This window comes from Heterodontus francisci, chromosome 1 (genome assembly GCF_036365525.1).
Source record: "Heterodontus francisci isolate sHetFra1 chromosome 1, sHetFra1.hap1, whole genome shotgun sequence".
Taxonomy (NCBI): domain Eukaryota; kingdom Metazoa; phylum Chordata; class Chondrichthyes; order Heterodontiformes; family Heterodontidae; genus Heterodontus; species Heterodontus francisci.
Genome location: NC_090371.1, coordinates 279,599,999 through 279,620,134, shown reverse-complemented (window position 1 = coordinate 279,620,134; position 20,136 = coordinate 279,599,999). Strand labels below are relative to the sequence as shown.

Here is a 20,136-nt window from a genome sequence, read left to right as displayed (position 1 = left end):
AGGACTTCCATCGTTCAAGAAGACGACCTACCCCACCTTACCCCAGGTAAGGCGATGAATATGCGACAGCCAGTGAAGGCGCAGACTTAGGGCACCTAGTGACAGGCAATGAATGAGACCTTAAGCATGGACAATTAGACATTAAGTACTTCAGTCTGAACTGCAGAGATATAAGTGGGCACTGGGCTTTTTCTACGCGCTGAGCTCTTCTTTTATACAGTTAGTTATAAAATTAGTGGAATAAGCAGATAAGTCATATTAACATTGTGGTCCTTACTGCCATGTTTCCACCCAGATCTAGACACTACCCAGCTAGGCACCCCCTGCCTTTCCTACCACTTGCTTCCGGGATCTCCACTAATGGGGCTTGGTCCCGAGTTGGACTTGCTCACTGACCCTTCCTTCCACACATGTCTTATAGAGTCTGCGCCTTCACTGGCTGTCGCATATTCATCACCTTACCTCGACCCTGAAATCCCACTTCCTCCAAAGCCTGCAAGTAATATCGCAGGAGATGTACTAGCGACATGCAGTAAAGCCTTTCCTGAAGTACCGAGTTATATCACATCCATTTTTATTCACCGTGTGCAGCATTTCACTGTTAAATATCATAATTAATTCGCATTGTTTTTCATCAATTAATTAAGCATTCATTATTCACAGAGAATCAGGGTAGGCTGGGAAGAGGAGGCAAGAACAATTTCAGCTGCCTATTCCTGCAGCAGTAGACTAAATGGTTTCTTCAGTCTGATAAAGCACTGGATGTCACATTATCAGGTCATTTTCGCTTGCCAACAATGCCGCTAAATAATAAAGAATAAATCATTTTGCATGAGAACTTAAAGTAACAGCATGAGAACCAGAACTCAACAGCAGTGTTATTGCGTCTGTGGGAATAACAAGGCACTTCAGAATCACACAGAGTGCAGTCAATGCAGTCAAAGGAACAGTTCAGGAATAAGGATTAGATAACAAGTCACTGTATTTCAAGAATATTGATAATATGTGAAGCACATTAATACACTATATTAATAGAAGTATTTCTTCCCTTTCAGCATAGTGATGCATCTGAATCCATCCCTTAAAGTATAAGCAAGAAAAGATTGTCAAATATTTTACACATGTCGTCAAAGAAATAATATATATAGAGTCATGCATTTTTGAAATATTCTAGGAGGTGATTTGCAGATGAAGAATTTTAAGCGTTAGTGAAAATTTAAGGGAATTAACCATCAAACAGTAATAAGCTGTTGAAAATTACTATCTATGTTGGTTTTAAAAATCTGGAAAGGGTACAAAAATCAACGATTAGTTTATGTATACAAGAATGCTGGAGGTTTATCGCTGGAGGTTAAATGGTAGCCCACTAGACTCCAGTCAGAATATTGTGGGTTCAAGCACCAATCAAGTGACATGGGGCAGGATTTTAGGCTTTGGGTCGGGACCCCAACATCAGGGTCAAATTGGGGTCCTGACCCTCACACTATATCAGGGATAGTCAGTCAGCAGTGGTTTCCCCTGAATTGGTCAGTTGATGGTCAGAGGGTGCACTCGGCATCCAATAGAAGGCCCTCCAGCTCAGAGGGAGCTGCAGCCTGCCGTTGCTTGCAAGGGAGCAAGAGGAGGCCTCCATCTTGAGGTGACCTCTCAGCACTTTTAAAACGTATGATTTGAAAAATGGCCACAGCTGCTGGACCAACACTGTGGAGGGGGATCCTCTCCATGGGAAGGGACTGAAAGCCCGCCTGGAGCTCTGGATCCCCCTGGCCTGCCACTGGGAGGCCACCCCCAGGCAGCTGGCCTGGTCCTAATGCCACGGGGAGTCCGCAGGCTGACAGGAAACTTCCAGTTGGCCTCTGATAATTGAGCTTAATTGGCCTTAAACTTACATTAATTGGCTACCCACTATTTGTAGGCAGGTAGTCCTTCTATCCCTAGCACTGACTCCAGGAAAATGGCTAGGGGTCAGGATGGTGTCAGCAAACCAGCATGCCGGCATGCAGCGCAAAATTAAGAGTCTGCCCACCCCTCCATTGTCACCCCTATATCAGAGTGAACGTTCACCCCATGAGCACACAAGCTGACATTCCCAGTGCAGCACTGAGGGAGTGCTGCGCTGTTAGAGGTGCCGCCTTTCAAATGAGATGTTATACTGATGCCCGGACTGCTCTATCAGGCGGATGTTGCTTTTGGCACTATTCCAAAGAAGGGCAAGGTAGTTCTCCACGCTGTCCAGGCCAATATTTATCCCTCAACAAACATCAATAAAAACAAAGATGATCTGGTCATTATCACATTGCTGTTTATGGGAGCTTGCTGTGCACAAATTGGCTGTTGCACTTCCTACATTACAACAGTGACTACACTTCAAAAAGGTACTTCATTGGCTGTAAAGCACTTCGAGATATCCTGAGGTCGTGAAAGACCTGCATTTAGCCAGCTGTTCCGTAACATCAAACGTGAGGAGATTCTCACATTTCTAATGTGAGTTCCTTGAATCGTCGTCTCGCTCTCAAAACCATAAGTTGAATAAACTTAATTAGGTGGCTGAATAAAATAAATAGAAAATTTGCCTATTCTCAATTATTTATGCTATTATGGTGATTATCAATTCTGTATTTGATTGTAAAATGACTTCAGCTTCTAAAAGATGATGAAAAAAAATCAAAAGGTGTTGGGGATGGCAATTACAAGACTGTATATTTTTTTAAACCAGAAATTCAAAGGCTGAAATAATTGTGGTCGCTGCTCCAACAATCTAACTAATAACCAAAATGCATAAAAACTTGAATGAAGCAGTCATTGAACTCCTTGTACCCTTTTTACTATATTTGTCACTCTCGCCCAATTATAGGAAATCAACAGGGATTCAGCTTAACCAATATTGATATAAAACATCAACTTACAATCCCAGTGAGGAGTTTATAGGTGGAAGGCTAACTTACTGCATAACAGTAAGTAATTAAATGTTCCTGCTGTCACAAAGGAGCAAACCACTCTCATCAACAGTATGACATCTAAAGAAAAGAACTGTTTCCGAACATTGTCGCTGTTTTGACTTGAAAAATATAATTTATGTTCAAAGCTTCATCTTTGCATAAACCTTCACCCCAGTCAAAAAATAAGAAATAATCCAGTCTGCACACATTCAAATCAGTTGTAGTAATTTTTAGTTAGTCCACCTATAAAATAATGATGCGGGGCTCGCAATACATACTACTGTCTCCTCCCCAGTACCCAGCCACAATAGTGGAGAACATAAGAACACAAGAAATAGAAGCAGGAATAGGCCATTCAGCCCCTTGAGTCTGCTCCGCCATTAAATAAGATCCTGGATCAGATCGTGGCCTCAACAACACTTTCCTGCCTGCCCCCCTAACCCTTGAGTCCCTTTGTAGAGAGTGAGAGATGCAGGCAGTTCTTAACCCTTATCACCCTGTAGCATTGCATGTGAAACATCTACATTTCATCATGCTCGAATGAGAGTACAAATCCCTAACCAGCTGAATAAACAGGAAATTCAAGCAGTTAAAATAATAAATCCAACAACCATCTTTAAGGGTTAAATTTCACTGTGAAATGTGTTTGTATTGTACACTAACTCACAGTGAGTCCCATTCATCGATCATCCGATGTGCTCGCTGACCTTCACTGGCTCACTGTCCAGCAACATCTTTTTAAAATTCTCAGCCTTGTGTTCAAATCACCTCCAATACTCATTCCCCACCCCCAGCCCACATGTCTGTAACCTCCTCCAGCCCAACAACCCTCAAGAGATCTCTGCGTTCCTCCAACTCCGGTCTCTTGCACCTCCCTCACTTTTTTTGCCCCACCATTGGTGGCCATGTCTACTGCCATCCAGGTCCCAAACTCTGTAATTCTCTCCCCACGACACAGACTCGTTCGGCCGAATGGCCTCCATCTGTGTTGTACTTTTCTATGATTCTAAACCCCTCTGCCTCTCTCTTCCTTTAAGTTACCACTCAAAATTAAATGTTTGACCTGGTGTTAATTTTCGTCTGGTAATGCTCCTGTGAAGCACCTTGGGACATTTTACTGCGTTAAAAGCACTATATAAGTGCAAGCTGTTGCTATTTTTCCTCTGATACTCGGCTGAACACCAGCCTTCAGAGCAGCCCTCAGACAATCACAGGGCAGGTTTTTTCACTCTAGCTTCCACCTCCAAAATGGGCAAGAAACATAGGAAATACAAAAATAAAGCTCAGTATTTTATTAAATTAAAAGACAAAGAAATATAAAAAGCGAGAATAGGTCATCTAATTAGATATAGTTAAGATAACAAACTAAAAGGTAGAATGGAATGGAGAGAATGCAAACAAAATATAGGTAATAAACTAGGCAGGTGAAAGCACTGCGGATGGTCAAGAGGACAGAATTGGAGCAGCACAAAATTGTAGGATTGTAGGGCCAGAGGAGGTCACAATGATAGGGATGGACAAGGCTATAGAGGGAATTTGAAGACAAGAAAGAGAATTTTAAAATCGAGGTGTTATGAGACTGGGAGCCAATGCAGGACAGCGAACACAAAGGTGATGAGTGATCTCCTCCACACACGCATTTCACAAAGCAGGTATGTTATCCAAACTGTTACAGGTACAGGTAAAGTGTTTTGACTTTGTATTAAGATGCCAGATCCTCATGTTTTTGAAGCAAAAGGATTCTTCAACTCATTTTCCAAATAAGGATCACGGACTGGATCTGTCAATTGCTTTGAACAAGTTTAATAACATCCATTATCATTTTATTATCCTTTTCATTATTCTAGAATGTTCTTTTAACATTTGGTGCAGGACATAAAGCCAGAAAACCCAGCAACTAATATCTGCCGCAGGCAAAATCTGGCAATTAGCTTAACATCCAATTTAGAGCACATTTCACCCTTAAAATTGAATGGCAACAAATTTGTTGATGCACAACAAGTTCATGCGAATAGGGTTATTAATATCTCCATCTGGTTTCCACTAATAAATCTTCGTGAGGAATGCAATTTGCACATTCTGGTAGTTGTAATAGGCAGTTAACTAAGCTGAATACACAGCTTCGTGGTACAGTAACTACAATACTAAGCAACACTGCAAAAAAAAATTTCAGCAGGTTGATATGCAGAATGAAGCAATGTAGAATTATACAATCATACAACAGAGAAGAAGGCTATTCGGCCCATCATATCTATGGAAGCTCTTTGAAAGAACTATCCAATTAGTTCCACTCACCCTGCTCTTTCCCCCTTGCCATTCAATGATTTTTCTTTTTGGAAAATAACAAACATGTATAATAAGGATTTTTGGACGTGTGTTGGATGCCACCAGCACATTCACCCCCATTTGACTGAGTTTGTAAACACAGAGTGGAAGTGAGCCATAGAGACCAGAAGAACCCAGGTCTGATCACTAGTCTGTGCTATGTCTGCTAATGATGGGGTTGCCACCCATCCAGGATTGGCCTGGAGCCTCCAGGAATTAAAGATTAATCTCCTGGGAAGTGCAGAACTGCAGAATCATAGGGGCATTAATTAAAATAATTGTGTTTTATTTTCATTTTCTTTGAACGTCTTTGTTTATTGGTAACAATTATATTGGAGATGGGAAAAAGACTGACTATTGTAAATTGGAGGCAGAAAGTCATGTGATAAAAGCTCCAGGAACATGTCTGACTGGAATTGGCAACTTTACAGCACCATTGGGCTAGAGAAAGCCATCCTGGGTTCCCACTCCTCACTGCTATCTAGTAATCCCCGCTGGAATGTGCATGTGTGGGGACAATGTGATAGATCAGGATTGGGTTTAGTTGCTACACTCCCTATGACTGAGTAGATGTAGACGGTGATTATCTAGGGTCACACATGATCAATAGCCATTTGGGTGAAATATCAAAGGGCAAGTGGCCCTTGTGAGAACAGCAGCCTCAGCAGTTTTTTTATTCGTTTGTGGGATGTGGGCATTGCTGGCTAGGCCAGCATTTATTACCCATCCCTAATTGCCCTTGAAACAGGACTGCTGGAAAAGGAGGATAAATAATGGGCGGGGACCAATAAATGAAGGGATTCAGGTGAGAAGGAACCAATCAATGAAGAGGTTCTGACATGAAGGGACCAATAAATGAAGAGATTCATATAAGAACAGACCAATAAATGAAGAGATTCATATAAGGGACCAATAACTGAACAGATTTATATAAAGGAACAATCAATGAAGAGATTCAGATAAGCAAGCACCAATAAATAAAAGGATGCAGATTTAACCTCAACAGCAAAGCTTCGATATTATTAGCCCCAAGGTAGGCTAGCTTCTGAGCATAATACACTGAAACTACTCATTGAAGTAAATCTTATGGTGTCAATAGAGATGAGCAGCAGCACATCAAATGAAAATAAATCAAACTGAACCTTGAAGGTTATATGTTTGCAAAAAAAAAAATGCACCAGGAAATTCCGTGACTTCTTTATACTGTTAAGTAACCTGGAGCAGATGATTTCTCGGCCAAGCTTGCCTGTGCCGCAAAGATTACCAAGTATTACCTCAGAAAGTTTGCTTTCAGTTCCAATTCCTGAAAAACCATATTGTTCACCCACAAACAGATGGATCCACGTCAGCACAGATATCAATAAGAACTCAAGACGGCTCCATAGAGTCTGTGCTCATAATGAGTTGTCTTCAAGTTAAGACAGTGTGTGATGGAATTTAGAAGAGAATCATTTTCTGCCTTCCCTCGCTCTTTCTAGTCTAATCGTGAATTCCAAGCTAGCAGATCAAGTGGGAGGACTTCCTTCCTACTTTTCCTATTTTAAGTATGTAACAGATCGATACTAATTCAGATCTGATAGTACTTCTGCCCGTTTAAGGTGCGTGAGTGCATTAGAGCAATTACGTGTTTCGGTGCAGAGTACAATGATCTAGATTTTCTCCTGCAACCCTGCACATTACAGCAATCGCAAGTAAGTAAAGGGAACATCAACAATATTAGAGGCCAAATCAAGGGGAACTATTCTTGCATGCCTCCCAGGAGAAAGAAACTGACCGCATGTCAGAAATGGGCCTGAAACAGGCATCAGACCCCCTCCCCTGACACCATTCCCTGACACCAGCCAATTTTCAGTGGACAATGAGGCCCAATGTCAATTTTAGGCCGGTGTGCAGCACATTGACATCCCAGTGCTGAATGAGTGTCCACATTGTCTAGAAACATAGGAACATAGGAAATAGCAGCAGGAATAGGCCATTTGGCTCCTTGAGTCTGCTCCGCCATTCAACTGGATCATGGCTGATCTTCTACCTCAACGCAATTTTCCCACACTATCCCCCATCCCTCGATATCTTTATTTAATATCTGGAAATCTATCGATATTTCTCTTGAATACACTCAATGACGGAGCCTCCACAACCCTCTGGGCTAGAGAATTCCACAGATTCACAACCCTCTGAGTGAAATTCCTCTTTATCTCAATCCTAAATGGCCTACCTCTTATTCTGAGCTGGTCTACCTTCCAGGATTGTCTTGGAGTCTCCCGGAATTGATGATTAACCTCCAGGACACTGCTGCAAGCAAAACCCAAGAGAACAATCATTTAAAAAATCTTTTTTTTTCCTTTGAACACTTATTATTTATAAAAAAAACTTGAAACTGGATTAGAAAAAGTTGTTCACCTTCCAGTTGGTGTAGGAAGGTGCTGATGGTGCCAGTTAATCGATGATGGGAGCACAGCGACTGGAGGCAGGAAACCATGTGATGAAACCTCCAGGAAAATGCCCAATTGGAGTTGGCAACCCCAATTCTTTCAATTCTCGTTTGGGGAGGGAAAAGAGAGCATTCATTCCACTTCAGAGGGGGGTGTGGTGGGGAACACACCTGGGAGAGTTCCAGGTTCAACTGGGAAAACCATCCCATTCCAAGGCCCCAGAGAGAAACGCCACAGAAGGAGCTGATTACAATTAAAATATCTGAAAATTGCTTCCTTAGCTGCCCTGATATTCACTGCCTCTGTCTCTTGACACACCAGCATCCAAGTCCGATGTGCTCTAGTCATGATTAGGGTTAATTCCTTGAGATGTGAGCCTGTCAAAGCTCTCTCCAAATGCTCTCTTAGTTTGCCTTCTAATGCATAAAAAAGCAATATGTTCAAACAATTAGTAAGGGCGTGTATTGGTTTGGTTCCAATATATCTCATTTCAAAGAAGCAAAATGAGATGCTATATTGGGGACAGAGAATGAGACACTCCCCCATCCATTACTGCATTTGACATTTTTGTTTCTGAAATTCTCCTTCAGCACGTTACAGCAACTGATAATGTACCAAACTAAAACAAGCTGCTGTGGTACACACCCTGAATCATTTTGAGCACAGCACTCTCTGTGCATGACCAGCTTAATATAGTCAAGGACCTTATAGGCTTTGAGGTAATTACCTTTGCATCTTTTAAATGATTGCACATTTTTGTGCTGTGCAGCAGCTGTCAAAACCGTCCTGTTCATTTCCGCTGCTTATCAAGCAGAATTACAGATGTAACGATCCCCAGCACATGTTAGATAACAGACACCTGGGAGTGATTACCAGTCGGGAATCCCATCTTGGGCAATGTCAAATACTGAGAAAGAGCAAAGCATGTATCACAGCTCTCACTTCCATTACAATCAGCACCAGGTCTCAAGATGAGAAAAAAATATTGAACTCATCTTTGCAGAAAATATGCACTATTAACTTCGAGGTGCTTTTTTTGGGCAACTGGTTATCTCTGATCATCACGTTCCGTGACATAAATTATGGGTTTCTTTTCTCACCTATTTTCACCTCCCTAACACAGGACTGTTGAGGCCAATTGTCATCCTACTAATAATGAATGAAATTAGCTAACTCAGCACTGACACATGATTAGTCTTGTGGTCCTGCACAGATTTGGAAACCTGTCGACCCATTGGGGAGTTAGCTTTCAAGCCTCATACCATCAACCATTAATAATTGACCACTGGGTTAAGCTACAAGTGAGAATTAGAAGCTCAGTAAGTACATGAGGGAGAAAAGGCGGCACAGTGGCGCAGTGGTTAGCACCGCAGCCTCACAGCTTCAGCGACCCGGGTTCAATTCTGGGTACTGCCTGTGTGGAGTTTGCAAGTTCTCCCTGTGTCCGCGTGGGTTTTCTCCGGGTGCTCTGGTTTCCTCCCACAGCCAAAGACTTGCAGGTTGGTAGGTAAATTGGCCATTATAAATTGCCCCTAGTATAGGTAGGTGGTAGGGAAATATAGGGACAGGTGGGGATGTGGTAGGAATATGGGATTAGTGTAGGATTAGTATAAATGGGTGGTTGATGGTTGGCACAGACTCAGTGGGCTGAAGGGCCTATTTCAGTGCTGTATCTCTAAATAAAAAGGAAGAGAAGGTCATGCTGATGGGGCTAGACAAAGAAGGTTGGGAGGAGGCTCCTGTGGAGCATAACAGTTGGGCCTTTTCCTGTGCTGCAAAAACTATGTAACTAATTTGCAGCTCATCATTAGGAACTAATGTAATTAGTATATATTAGATTTGTATACAACTTGCATCAATTCTCTATCTGATCATTCCTATGTTCCAGTAGTTATTGGATTGCACCTGTAGCTATAGTCATCAATGGGAAACCAGATTGTTAGAGTAGACTGGATCCACATAAAACAATTAATTTCAGGTTCTTAGATTAGCTGAATATAGAATGAGCTCATCCAATTATTTAATTTCAGTCGTAATTCAAATGGGCTTGTTGCTCATTATTTTGATAGCTTATCAACATTTAGCAGAATTTAGGCCATCTACCAGTCTGTGACTGACTTCCATCTCTTACAAATTGAAACTGGTCTCCTGCCTTTCATATTTTTTCGTGTCTACAAGTCAATTCATTACAATGAAGAGGTTATACACATCAGTAAAGATTGAACAGGCTGGGTCTCTTTTCTCTAGAAAAGACAAGACCAAGGGGTGACCTGATAGAAGTCTTTAAGATTATGAAAAGGTTTGATAGGGCAGATGTAGAGAAGATATGTCCAATTGTGGGTGAGAACTCAGGTCTATAAAGATAAGGTGAGTGATTAGTGATCTACCTAAGGCAGGGTCCCTGCTCATTTCTCCTCACCTCACAGTCTTTCGCTTTCCTCTTTAGCTGCTATTAGGAGCCTCCCATTTTCTATTTCAATATCTAACATCATCATTCTCTTTCTCCCTCTTGCTCTACATCCCTTTAATTTTCCTTCAATCACCTCCATCAGCAAGTTCTCATGCCTTAGAATATGTCCAATCCAACCTTGTTGTCTTGATGATGTTCACTAATGATCTATCCTCCATCATCCTGACAGCTTCTTCATCGCTCTTGTGTTCTCTCCAAGTGACCTGCTCCATCCTTCACCAGAACCACACTTCACAACTTTCTAGTCTTTAAATGCCCATTTTCTCAAGACCCACACTTCAGCCCTGTACAACAAGGGAAGATGATGGCGTAGTGGTAATATCACTGGACTAGTAATCTAGAGGCCCAGGCTAATGCCCTGGGGTCATGGGTTCAAATCCCACCACAGCAGCAGGTGGAATTTAAGCTCAATTAATAAAAATCTGAAATGGAAAGCTGCTCTCAGTAATGGTGCCATGAAACTATCATCAATTGTTGTAAAAACCCATCTGGTTCACTAATGTCCTTTACGGAAGGAAATCCGCCGACCTTACCTGGTCTGACCTATATATGACTCCAGACTCACAGCAATGTGGTTGACTCTTAACTGCCCTCTGAAATGACCTAGCAAGCCACTCAGTTGCCAAGGGCAATTAGGGATAGGCAACAAATGCTGGCCTTGCCAGTGACACCCATATCCCATGACAGAATAGAAAAAAAAAACTCCAAATCACAGTCATGATAATTCTTTTATTTCAATCTCTACAATTCCTATACTGAGCAGTTCTTTATGTTTGGAGAATGCATTCTTTGCAATTGCTATTCTAGCTCTGATTTCTTTATGACAGTAACCACCTTCTGACGCGATGGTACTAAAATTGTGATACCTCTCTATAAGATATTCACTAATCAATCCAAAAGGGAATTCAGGAGAAACTGCTTTACTCAGAGAGTAGTGAGAATGTGGAACTCACTACCACAAGGAGTAGTTTAGGTGAATAGCATAGGTGCATTTAAGGGGAAGCTGGATAAACACATGAGGGAGAAAGGAATAGAAAGATATGCTGATAGGGTGAGATAAAGATGGGTGGAAGGAGGCTTGTGTGTATCTTAAACACTGCATAAACCTGTTGGGATAGGCAAATTTCTGTGCTGGAAATACTTGATAACATTTTGTACATTTTCTTTTGAGAGAGGGAGAGACACAAAATGTATTTGATTTGGTTAACAAAATTATGCCATGAAATCATATGGAATTGTTGCCAGCAAGTGTGGTTTGTTAGCCTTGGTTCATATGGAGTGTGTTTTTCTGGCCTCAGCAGGCTTGGTGATTCAGATTATCCCAGGCCCCCTTCTCCTTAGCCTCTCTTGGCCTGTTCACTCGCTTTCACATGCTGTAGGAAGCTGTTCCTGCTCTTTGAATGCTTGATGTGCTCCATACACACATTAATCCTTCTGCCAAAGATCTCTTGCCTTTGATTTGGGGATTGATAACAATGCCTACGGCATGCAGTACTGTGAAGATCCCAAACCTGTCATAATATTCAAGATACTTTAAATCAAAGTGTGCCTCAACACATATGTACTAGCACTGAAATAATGCTGGTAGGGACACTGGAGGCCTGCTCACATGCCTTCAATTAAGGCTCATTCCAGCCAATTGAAATTCTTGACAAATTTGAAGAAAGTTATCAGATTCAGTGGTTTTGGGACCTAACAGAAAACTCCCAGCTTCTCATTCACCGCTAGCTAAAGATTGTATTAGTAAGATGGTATTAGTAAGCCTTCCAAAAAGAAGTCTGCCTCTCCTTCATATCTACCTCACTCTCCTTCTCCTGCTTTTCACTCATTCTCTCCTCCATCATTTGTTTCTCTTTCACCTCCACTTGTCTCTCATTTGCCTCCTTAATTTCTGACATTCACTGGCTCTCTCCTCCCTCGTTGTCATCTTGCTCTCTCCTTCCTCACCTTTGTTTTGCCTCCTCTTAATTTCATCTTTTTTTCATCTCTTTCTTTCCACTTTCTCCCTTTTTTGCCTCTTCAGTAATTTTCTCTGCATGCTACGTCCTGCAGCGTGAGTTGTCACCTTGGAAGCAGCAATGGCAAAATAGAGGACCAAACAGATCTCTGAATCAGTCTTGGAGCAGGTCGTCAACGATAAAATGCAAAGCGAGTGGGAAAATAGCCAAGCAGGCTTCTGTTTACAATTGATCGAGACTGCCCGGTCCATCCTGGACAGCGGGTCCCCACTGTCAATAGTTCCTTCAATTATATATCTTGAAATTACACTACAGCATCTCAATTAATGTTTTTGTGAGAATTATACAGGACAGTGAGTCCAGAATTCCATTACATTCCACCAAATTCCCAAACTAACTCCACAAGGCATCCAGCAGAACAGAGCAGGGAAAAGGCTATGATTGGGATACATCAGGTCAACCTCAGCTGTAGCATCCCATTTGGTCTTTAAAGGGTGATCCCTCTGCCCATCCAGTACAAAAACAGCCCTGTCAGAGTGGGGGGAAGGGGTGGCCAGGGAATCACTACACTGAGAACTCCCATTTCCACATATTGGTACGTTTAGTCAGGGGAAGGATAGTAGCCTCCAGATGGGCAGAAGGGAGCCCCACTCAATGGGTGGGCAGGATCCAGACGAAGATGAATAATAAATGCCAGCGATGCCCACACTGCCTCGCAAAGACTAGTCGTCAGCCTAAGAGTTTTTGTAAGGCCCAGAATGAGCATTCATACTCCTCCTCGCTCCTTCAAAATTAGAAGTTAAATGTATCTTTGGGCCATTTTTGAGTGATCTTTCAAATCCAACAATCAGGCTGCTGAACACTAACACAAATGGAGAGAGCAACAGTGATACACACTCTGCCCGTTTGTCCCTCGCTATGTAATTGGGCTCCTATATGCATCTAAAGGAGCTCGATTTGCATGTCACAGCTGGCCTCACGTCTGAAACAGGCAGGCACTCGGACTGCCCCTTCTCAGGACCCTGCCAAAAATTGGTGGTGGCCACAGTGCCAGACACAAAGGGGAAATAAGTGACACAACAGCATGATCAGGCCAACTCTGCTTGGGGGCAGTACTTAAACTTGGTCCCAGTAAATGTTTCACAGCACTTTTGGAAAGATTAGAGAACCATATGTGAGGGCACTTGAGGAAACCATGATACACAGTTCACATCACAAAGGACCATAGAAACAGGAGTCGGCCATTCAGCCCCTTGAGTCTGTTTTGTCATTCAATGAGACCATTCTTGAGGTGCAAACAGGAGAACTTTTTTGCCCAGTATCTAGCAAGTCCAACAAGAGGGGGCGCGGTTTTAGACTTAGTTTTAGGAAACGATGATGGGCAGGTGGAAGGGGTGGCAGTGGGAGAGCATTTTGGTGGTAGTGATCATAATTCAGTCAGTTTTAACATAATTATGGAAAAGGACAGAGGACAGGAGTTAGAGTTCTCAATTGGGGCAAGGACAATTTTACTAAACGGAGGAGTGATTTAGTGAAAGTGGACTGGAAACAGCTACTTGAAGGTAAATCAAGGTCAGAACAGCGGGAGGCATTCAAAGGGAAGATTCCAGGGGTTCAGAGTAAACATGTTCCCACAAAGTAAAAGGGTGAGACGGCCAAATCTAGAGCCCCATGGATGTCAAGGAGCCTACAGGGTAAGATAAGGCAGAAATGGAAAGCTTATGTCCAACACCGAGAACTCAATACTACAGAAAGCCGAGAAGAGTATAGAAAGTGAAATCAAAAAGGAAATTAAGAAAGCAAAGAGAGGGCATAAAAGAATATTGGCAAGCAAAATCAAGGTGAATGCAAAGATGTTTCATCAATACATTAAGAGTAAGAGGATAACTAAGGAGAGAGTAGGGCCCATAAAAGACCAAAAAGGTAACCTATGTGTAGGAATAGAAGATATTGGTATGGTTCTTAATGAATACTTTGCATCTGTCTTCACAAAAGAGGGGGACGATGCAGATATTGTAGTTAAGGAGGAAGAGTGTTAAGTATTGGATGTGATAAACATAGGGAGAGAGGCAGTATTAATGGGATTAGTATCCTTGAAAGTTGATAAATCACCAGCGCCAGATGAAATGTATCCTAGACTGTTAACAGAAGCAAGAGAGGAAATAGCAGAGGGTCTGACCATTATTTTCCAATCCTCACTGGATATGTGTGTAGTGCCGGAGGATTGAAGAACTGCTAACGTTGTACCTCTGTTTAAAAAGGGAGCGAAGGATAAACTGAATAATTACAGACCAGTCAGTCTAACCTCAGGAGCGGGCAAATTATTGGAATCTATTCTGAGAGACATAAACTGTCACTTAGAAAGGCACTGGTTAATCAAGGATAGTCAGCATGGATTTGTTAAGGGAAGATCTTGTTTGACCAACTTGATGAATTTTTTGAAGAAGTAACAAGGAAGACAGATGAGGGTAGTGCAGTTTGATGTGGTCTACATGGATTTTAGCAAGGCTTTTGACAAGGTCCCACATGGTAGACTGGTTAAAATTAGAATCCCATGAGATCCAGGGAAATGCAGCAAGTTGGATACAAAATTGGCTCAGTGGCAGGAAACAAAGGGTAATTGTTGATGGCTGTTTTAGCGACTGGAGGGCTGTTTCCAGTGGTGTTCCGTAGGGCTCAGTGCTGGGTCCCCTGCTTTTTGTGGTATATATTAACGGTTTGGATGTAAATGTAGGGGACATGATCAATATGATTGGCCATGTGGTAGATAGTGAGGAGGATAGCTGTGGGCTGCAGGAAGATATTGATGGTCTGGTCACATGGGCAGCAAAGTGGCAAATGGAATTGAACTTGTAGAAGTGTGAGGTGATGCATTTGGGGAGGTCAAACAAGGCAAAGGAATACACGATTAATGGAAAAATACTGAGAAGTGTAGAGGAAGTGAGGGACCTTGGAGTGAATGTCCACAGATCCCTGAAGTTAGCAGGACAGGTCGATAAGGTGGTTAAAAAGGCATATGGAATCCTTTCCTTTATTAGCTGAGATATAGAACACAAGAGCAGGGAGGTTATGCTGGAACTGTATAACTCATTGGTTAGGTCACAACTTGAGTACTGTGTGCAGTTCTGGTCACCGCATTACAGAAAGAATATAATTGCACTAGGGAGGGTACAGAGGAGATTTACGGGGATGCTGCCAGGACTGAAAAAATGCAGCCATGAGGAAAGATTGGATAGGCTGGGGTTGTTCACCTTGGAACAGAGAAGGCGGAGGGGAGATCTGATTGAAAAGTACAAAATTATGAGAGGCCTGGATAGAGTGGAGGTGAAGGGTCTATTCACCTTAGCAGAGAGGTCAGTGACTAGGGAGCATAGATTTAAAGTGATTGGTAGAAACATTAGAGGGGAGATGAGGCAAAACATTTTCACCAAGAGGGTGGTGGGGGTCTGGTACTCACTGCCTGAAAGGGTAGTTGAGGCAGAAACCCTCAACTCATTCAAAAGGAGTCCGGATAAGCACCTCAAGTGCCGTAATCTGCAGGGTTACGGACCAAATGCTGGAAAGTGGGATTAGAATAGGTGGATTGTTTTTCAGCCGGCACAGACATGATGGGCCAAGTGGCCTCTTTCTGTGCCTTAAACTTTCTATGATTCTATGGTTGATCTGCATCTTATTTCCATCGACCTGCCTTGGCCCCATATCCAATAATATACTTGTCCAGAAAAAATCTATACAGCTCAAGATTTAAAATTATTCATTGAGCTAGCATCGACTGCTTTTGTGGGAGAGAATTCCACGTTTCTACCACTCTTCGTGTGAAGAAGTGCTTCCTAACTTCTCTCCCGAATGGCTGGGCTCTGATCACAAGTTTATGCCGCCAGTGGAAACAGTTTCTCTCCATCCATCCTATTAACTGCTTTCAAAATCTTGAGCACCTCAATCAAATCACCCCTTTAACTGCCTACTTTATGTAATCTCTCCTCATAATCTAACCCTTAGAGCCCTGGTAATATTTTAGTAATCTGTGCTGCACTGCTTCCAAGGGCAATATATCCTTTCTAAGTTGCAGTGACCAGAACTGCACACAGTACTTCAGATGTGGTCTAACCAGGGCTTTGTACAGCTATGGCACAACTTCCTCACTTTAATTTACTGGCCCTCTAGTAATAAGTGCTAAATTGATTATTTTGTTGTAGGAAAGGGTTCCTGTTGTTATACTGCCAGGTTACACTGTTATGTAATTATATATTGGATGGTAAGGGCAAACTCCTAAGCAGGATGTTCAGACCGCTTATGGGAGTGACCAGTACTGCTGTACCCAGGAGAATATCTCAGGCAGATCCAAATCTGTAACTGTCTAATGTAAATGGAGGAAAAAAAAACAGAACTAGCATTTTACCATTAGTAGGGCAATGACATTATCCAAAACTCGAAAACCTGGCAGAACATTGAAAAATTTGAAGTCTGTTTCTCTTAGCAGGACTATGAACCTACCTTAAGCTGTGGAAAAAAAATTGGAAGGGCCCTGATGCATTAGTTTTACTGGCGAGCTCTCATTATTGCTTTGGGTTCTGGTGTAGCCTTCCTTCAGTGTATCATCTTGCAGTACAGTGAGGCTGACTGTGAAGAGAGAACGGTGAACAATGGGAGGCTGAGAAAAATAATTGAGAGAAAGGAAGAGAAACATGGAAGGGGGAGAGAGGATGAGATTTGAAAATATATATCAAATATTAACGCCCCTCATGACGGACAGTTTGTTGGACAAGGTCATAATTTGAACAAGAACCCCAAATATTTCACATAACAGAACCAGCCAGCTGCATCTCTAACTAGTGGGTCATAAAGACAGAGCAGTCCTTTAAAGTATCTGACTGCTAGTTTGAACTCTTTTAACACTTTTAAGAACAGCCCTGTGGAGTGAAACAAAATTCAACGTTTTCAATATTCTGCCACATCATCCAGTGTTACTGCTTCTACGAATGGTAAAATACCACGGCTGGTATTTTCCAGCAATTTGTTTTAATCCACCTATCATTAAGCACAACTCTAATGTAATGCCACATGTTGACTGAACAGCATGTGAGGCAATTTACTGGGCACAGTGAGCACTAAAAGTACAGTTAACGCGAGGTCAGATGCCCCCACTGATAACTGTTCTCAAATACCTCACAATTTTTTGCACATAAATAGGAATCCTCTGATGGCTAAGTGCATTGAAATTAAAACTGCAGGTATTCATTATCAATCACAAGGAGGCAAACACATCATTTGGGAGGATTTTGGAATAAAATAATTGCTATGATTACTTCGTACGACAGTATTCTCCTTAAGCGATAGCATTAAAAGTTCTAAAATGCTATAAAAAGAACAGCTTGCATGATTGATGAACTTGAGAAATCATGTTCACTGCAAGGGACTTGAACAATTTTGGCATCTGACTGATGTAGTATATCAGCCAGTGGCGCTCATGTGATTAATCCCAAGATCAAATTCCTGCTGGGTTGTCCATCAGAGGATTCTGAAGGGATTTTAAATCAATAAAATGCTACTGACAGTAAACAATGGTTTTTCCACCATCGGCTGTTCTCTAGTGCAACTTCAACAACTCACATTTCAGAGTTTTCATGAGCTTCCATTGCCCTCCGCCCCTGCCTCAGCTCATCTGTTGCTGAAACCCTCATTCATGCCTTTGTTACCCCTAGACTTGACTATTCCAATGCACTCCTGACTGGTCTCCCACATTCTACTCTCCATATACTTGAGTTCATCCAAATCTCTGTTGGCCATGCCTTACTCACACCAAGTCCCGTACCCCTATCATCCCTATGCTTGCTGACCTACAATGGCTCCTGGTCAAGCAACGTCTTGATTTTAAAATTCTTATCCTTGTTTTCAAATCCCTTCATGGCTTCACCCCTCCTTATCTCTGTCATCTCCTCTAGGCCCACAAACCTCCGAGATATCTGCACTCTTCTAATTCTGGCCTCTTGTGCATCCCTGATTTTAATCACTCCACCATTGGTTGCAGCGCCTTCAGTTGCCTAGGCCCCAAGCTCTGTCTGGAGTACTCTCCTTGCACCTCTCCGCTTCTCCACCACTCTTTCCTCCTTTAAGACACCCCTTAAAACCTACCGCTTTGACCAAGTTTTTGCCCATCTGACCTAATATCTACTTTTATGGCTCCTTTGAGGCACAAAAACCCAGCAGAAAAGGTGATCCAACCATGGCTAACAAGAGAAGTTAAAGATCGTATTAGATCAAAGGAAAAGGCTTTTAAAGTTGCCAAAAAAGTAGTAAGCCTGAGGATTGGGAGCATTTTAGAATTCTGCAAAGGAGCAACAAGAAACTGATAAAGAAAGAGAAAATAGAATATAAAAGTAAACTAGCGAGAAACATAAAAATGGACTGTAAAAGCTTCTATAGGTATGGAAAAAGGAAAGTATTAGCAAAGACAAATGTGGGCCCACTACAGGCAAAGACAGGAGAATTTATAATTGGGAATAAGAAAATGGAAGAGAAACTAAAATACTTTATGTCTGTCTCCATGGAAAAAAATAGAAAAAACCTTCCAGGGATACTAGAGAGCCAAGAGACTAGCGAGAATGAGGAACTGAAAGAAATTAGTATTATTAAAAAAGTAGTACTGGAGAAATTAATGGGACTGAAAGTTGATAAATCCCATCGTCCTGATGATCTACATCCAAGTGTATTGAAAGAGGTGGCAGCAGAGGTATTGGATGCATTGGTGATCATTTTCCAAAATTCTATAGATTCTGGAACAGTTCCTGCAGATTGGAAGGTAGCAAATGTAACCTCACTATTTAAGAAAGGAGGGAGAGAGAAAACAGGAAATTACAGACCTGTTAGCCTGACATCAGTACTAAGGAAAATGTCAGAATTTATTATAAAGGATGAGATCATTGGAAACTTAGAAAATAATGGTAGGATTGGGCAGAGTCAACATGGATTTATGAAAGGGAAATCATGTTTGACAAACCTGTTGGAGTTTTTAGAGGATGTAACCAGCAGAATGGATGAGGGGGAACCAGTGGATGTGGTGTATTTGGATTTTCAGAAGGCTTTCGATAAGGTCCCACATAGGAGGTTAGTAAACACAATTAGAGCACATGGCATTGGGGGTAATATACTGGCATAGATTCAGAATTGGTTAACAGACAGAAAACAGAGAGTAGGAATAAATGGGTCATTCTCAGGTTGGCAGGGCTGTGACTAGTGGGGTACTGCAAGGATCAGTGCTTGGGCCCCAACTATTCACAATCTATATCAATGATTTGGATGTTGGGACCAAATGTAATATTTCCAAGTTTGCTAATGACACCAAATTAGGTGGGAATGTGAGTTGCGAGGAGGATGCAAAGAGGCTTCAAGGGGATTTAAACAGGCTAAATGAGTGGGCAAGAATATGGCAAATGGAATATAGTGTGGAAAAATGTAAAGTTATCCACTTTGGTGGGAAAAACAGAAATGCAGAGTATTTCTTAAATAATGAGAGATTGGGAAGTGTACCTGGCAGTCCTTGTTCATAAGTCACTGAAAGCTAACATGCTGGTGCAGCAAGCAATTGGGAAGGCAAATGGTATGTTGGCCTTTATTGCAAGAGGATTTGAGTACAGGAGTAAAGATGTCTTGCTGCAATTGTATAGCGCCTTGGTCTCCTTACCTAAGGAAGGAGTGCAACGAAGGTTCACCAGACTGATGGCAGGATTGTCCTATGAAGAGAGATTGAGGACACTGGGCCTATATTCTCTAGAGTTTAGAAGAATGAGAGGTGATCTCATTGAAGCATACAAATTTCTTTCAGGGCTCGACAGGGTAGATGCAGGAATGATGTTTCCCCTGGCTGAGGGGTCTAGAACCAGGAGACACAGTCTCAGAATAAGAGGTAGGCCACTTAGGATGGAGATGAGGAGGAATTTCTTCACTGAGAGGGTGCTGAATCCTCGGAATCCTCTACCCCAGAGAGCTGTAGAAGCTCAGTCATTGAGTATATT

General features: G+C 42.1%; 1 protein-coding gene across 5 annotated transcripts in view; it reads right to left on the bottom strand.

Moving 5' to 3' along the window:
- Positions 1-20,136, bottom strand: part of bmpr1ba (bone morphogenetic protein receptor, type IBa) — a 471,306-nt gene that overhangs the window by 443,065 nt on the left and 8,105 nt on the right. For 2 of the 5 annotated variants that reach the window (XM_068046063.1, XM_068046061.1), the window contains exon 2: positions 7,480-7,556. The exons of 2 other annotated variants lie outside the window; for them this stretch is intronic. The gene's annotated coding sequence lies outside the window, so the exon portion shown is untranslated. Of the gene's footprint in view, positions 1-7,479; positions 7,557-8,423; positions 8,467-20,136 lie in introns of those variants that run through there. One more of the 5 variants, XM_068046098.1, reaches the window with a different exon arrangement.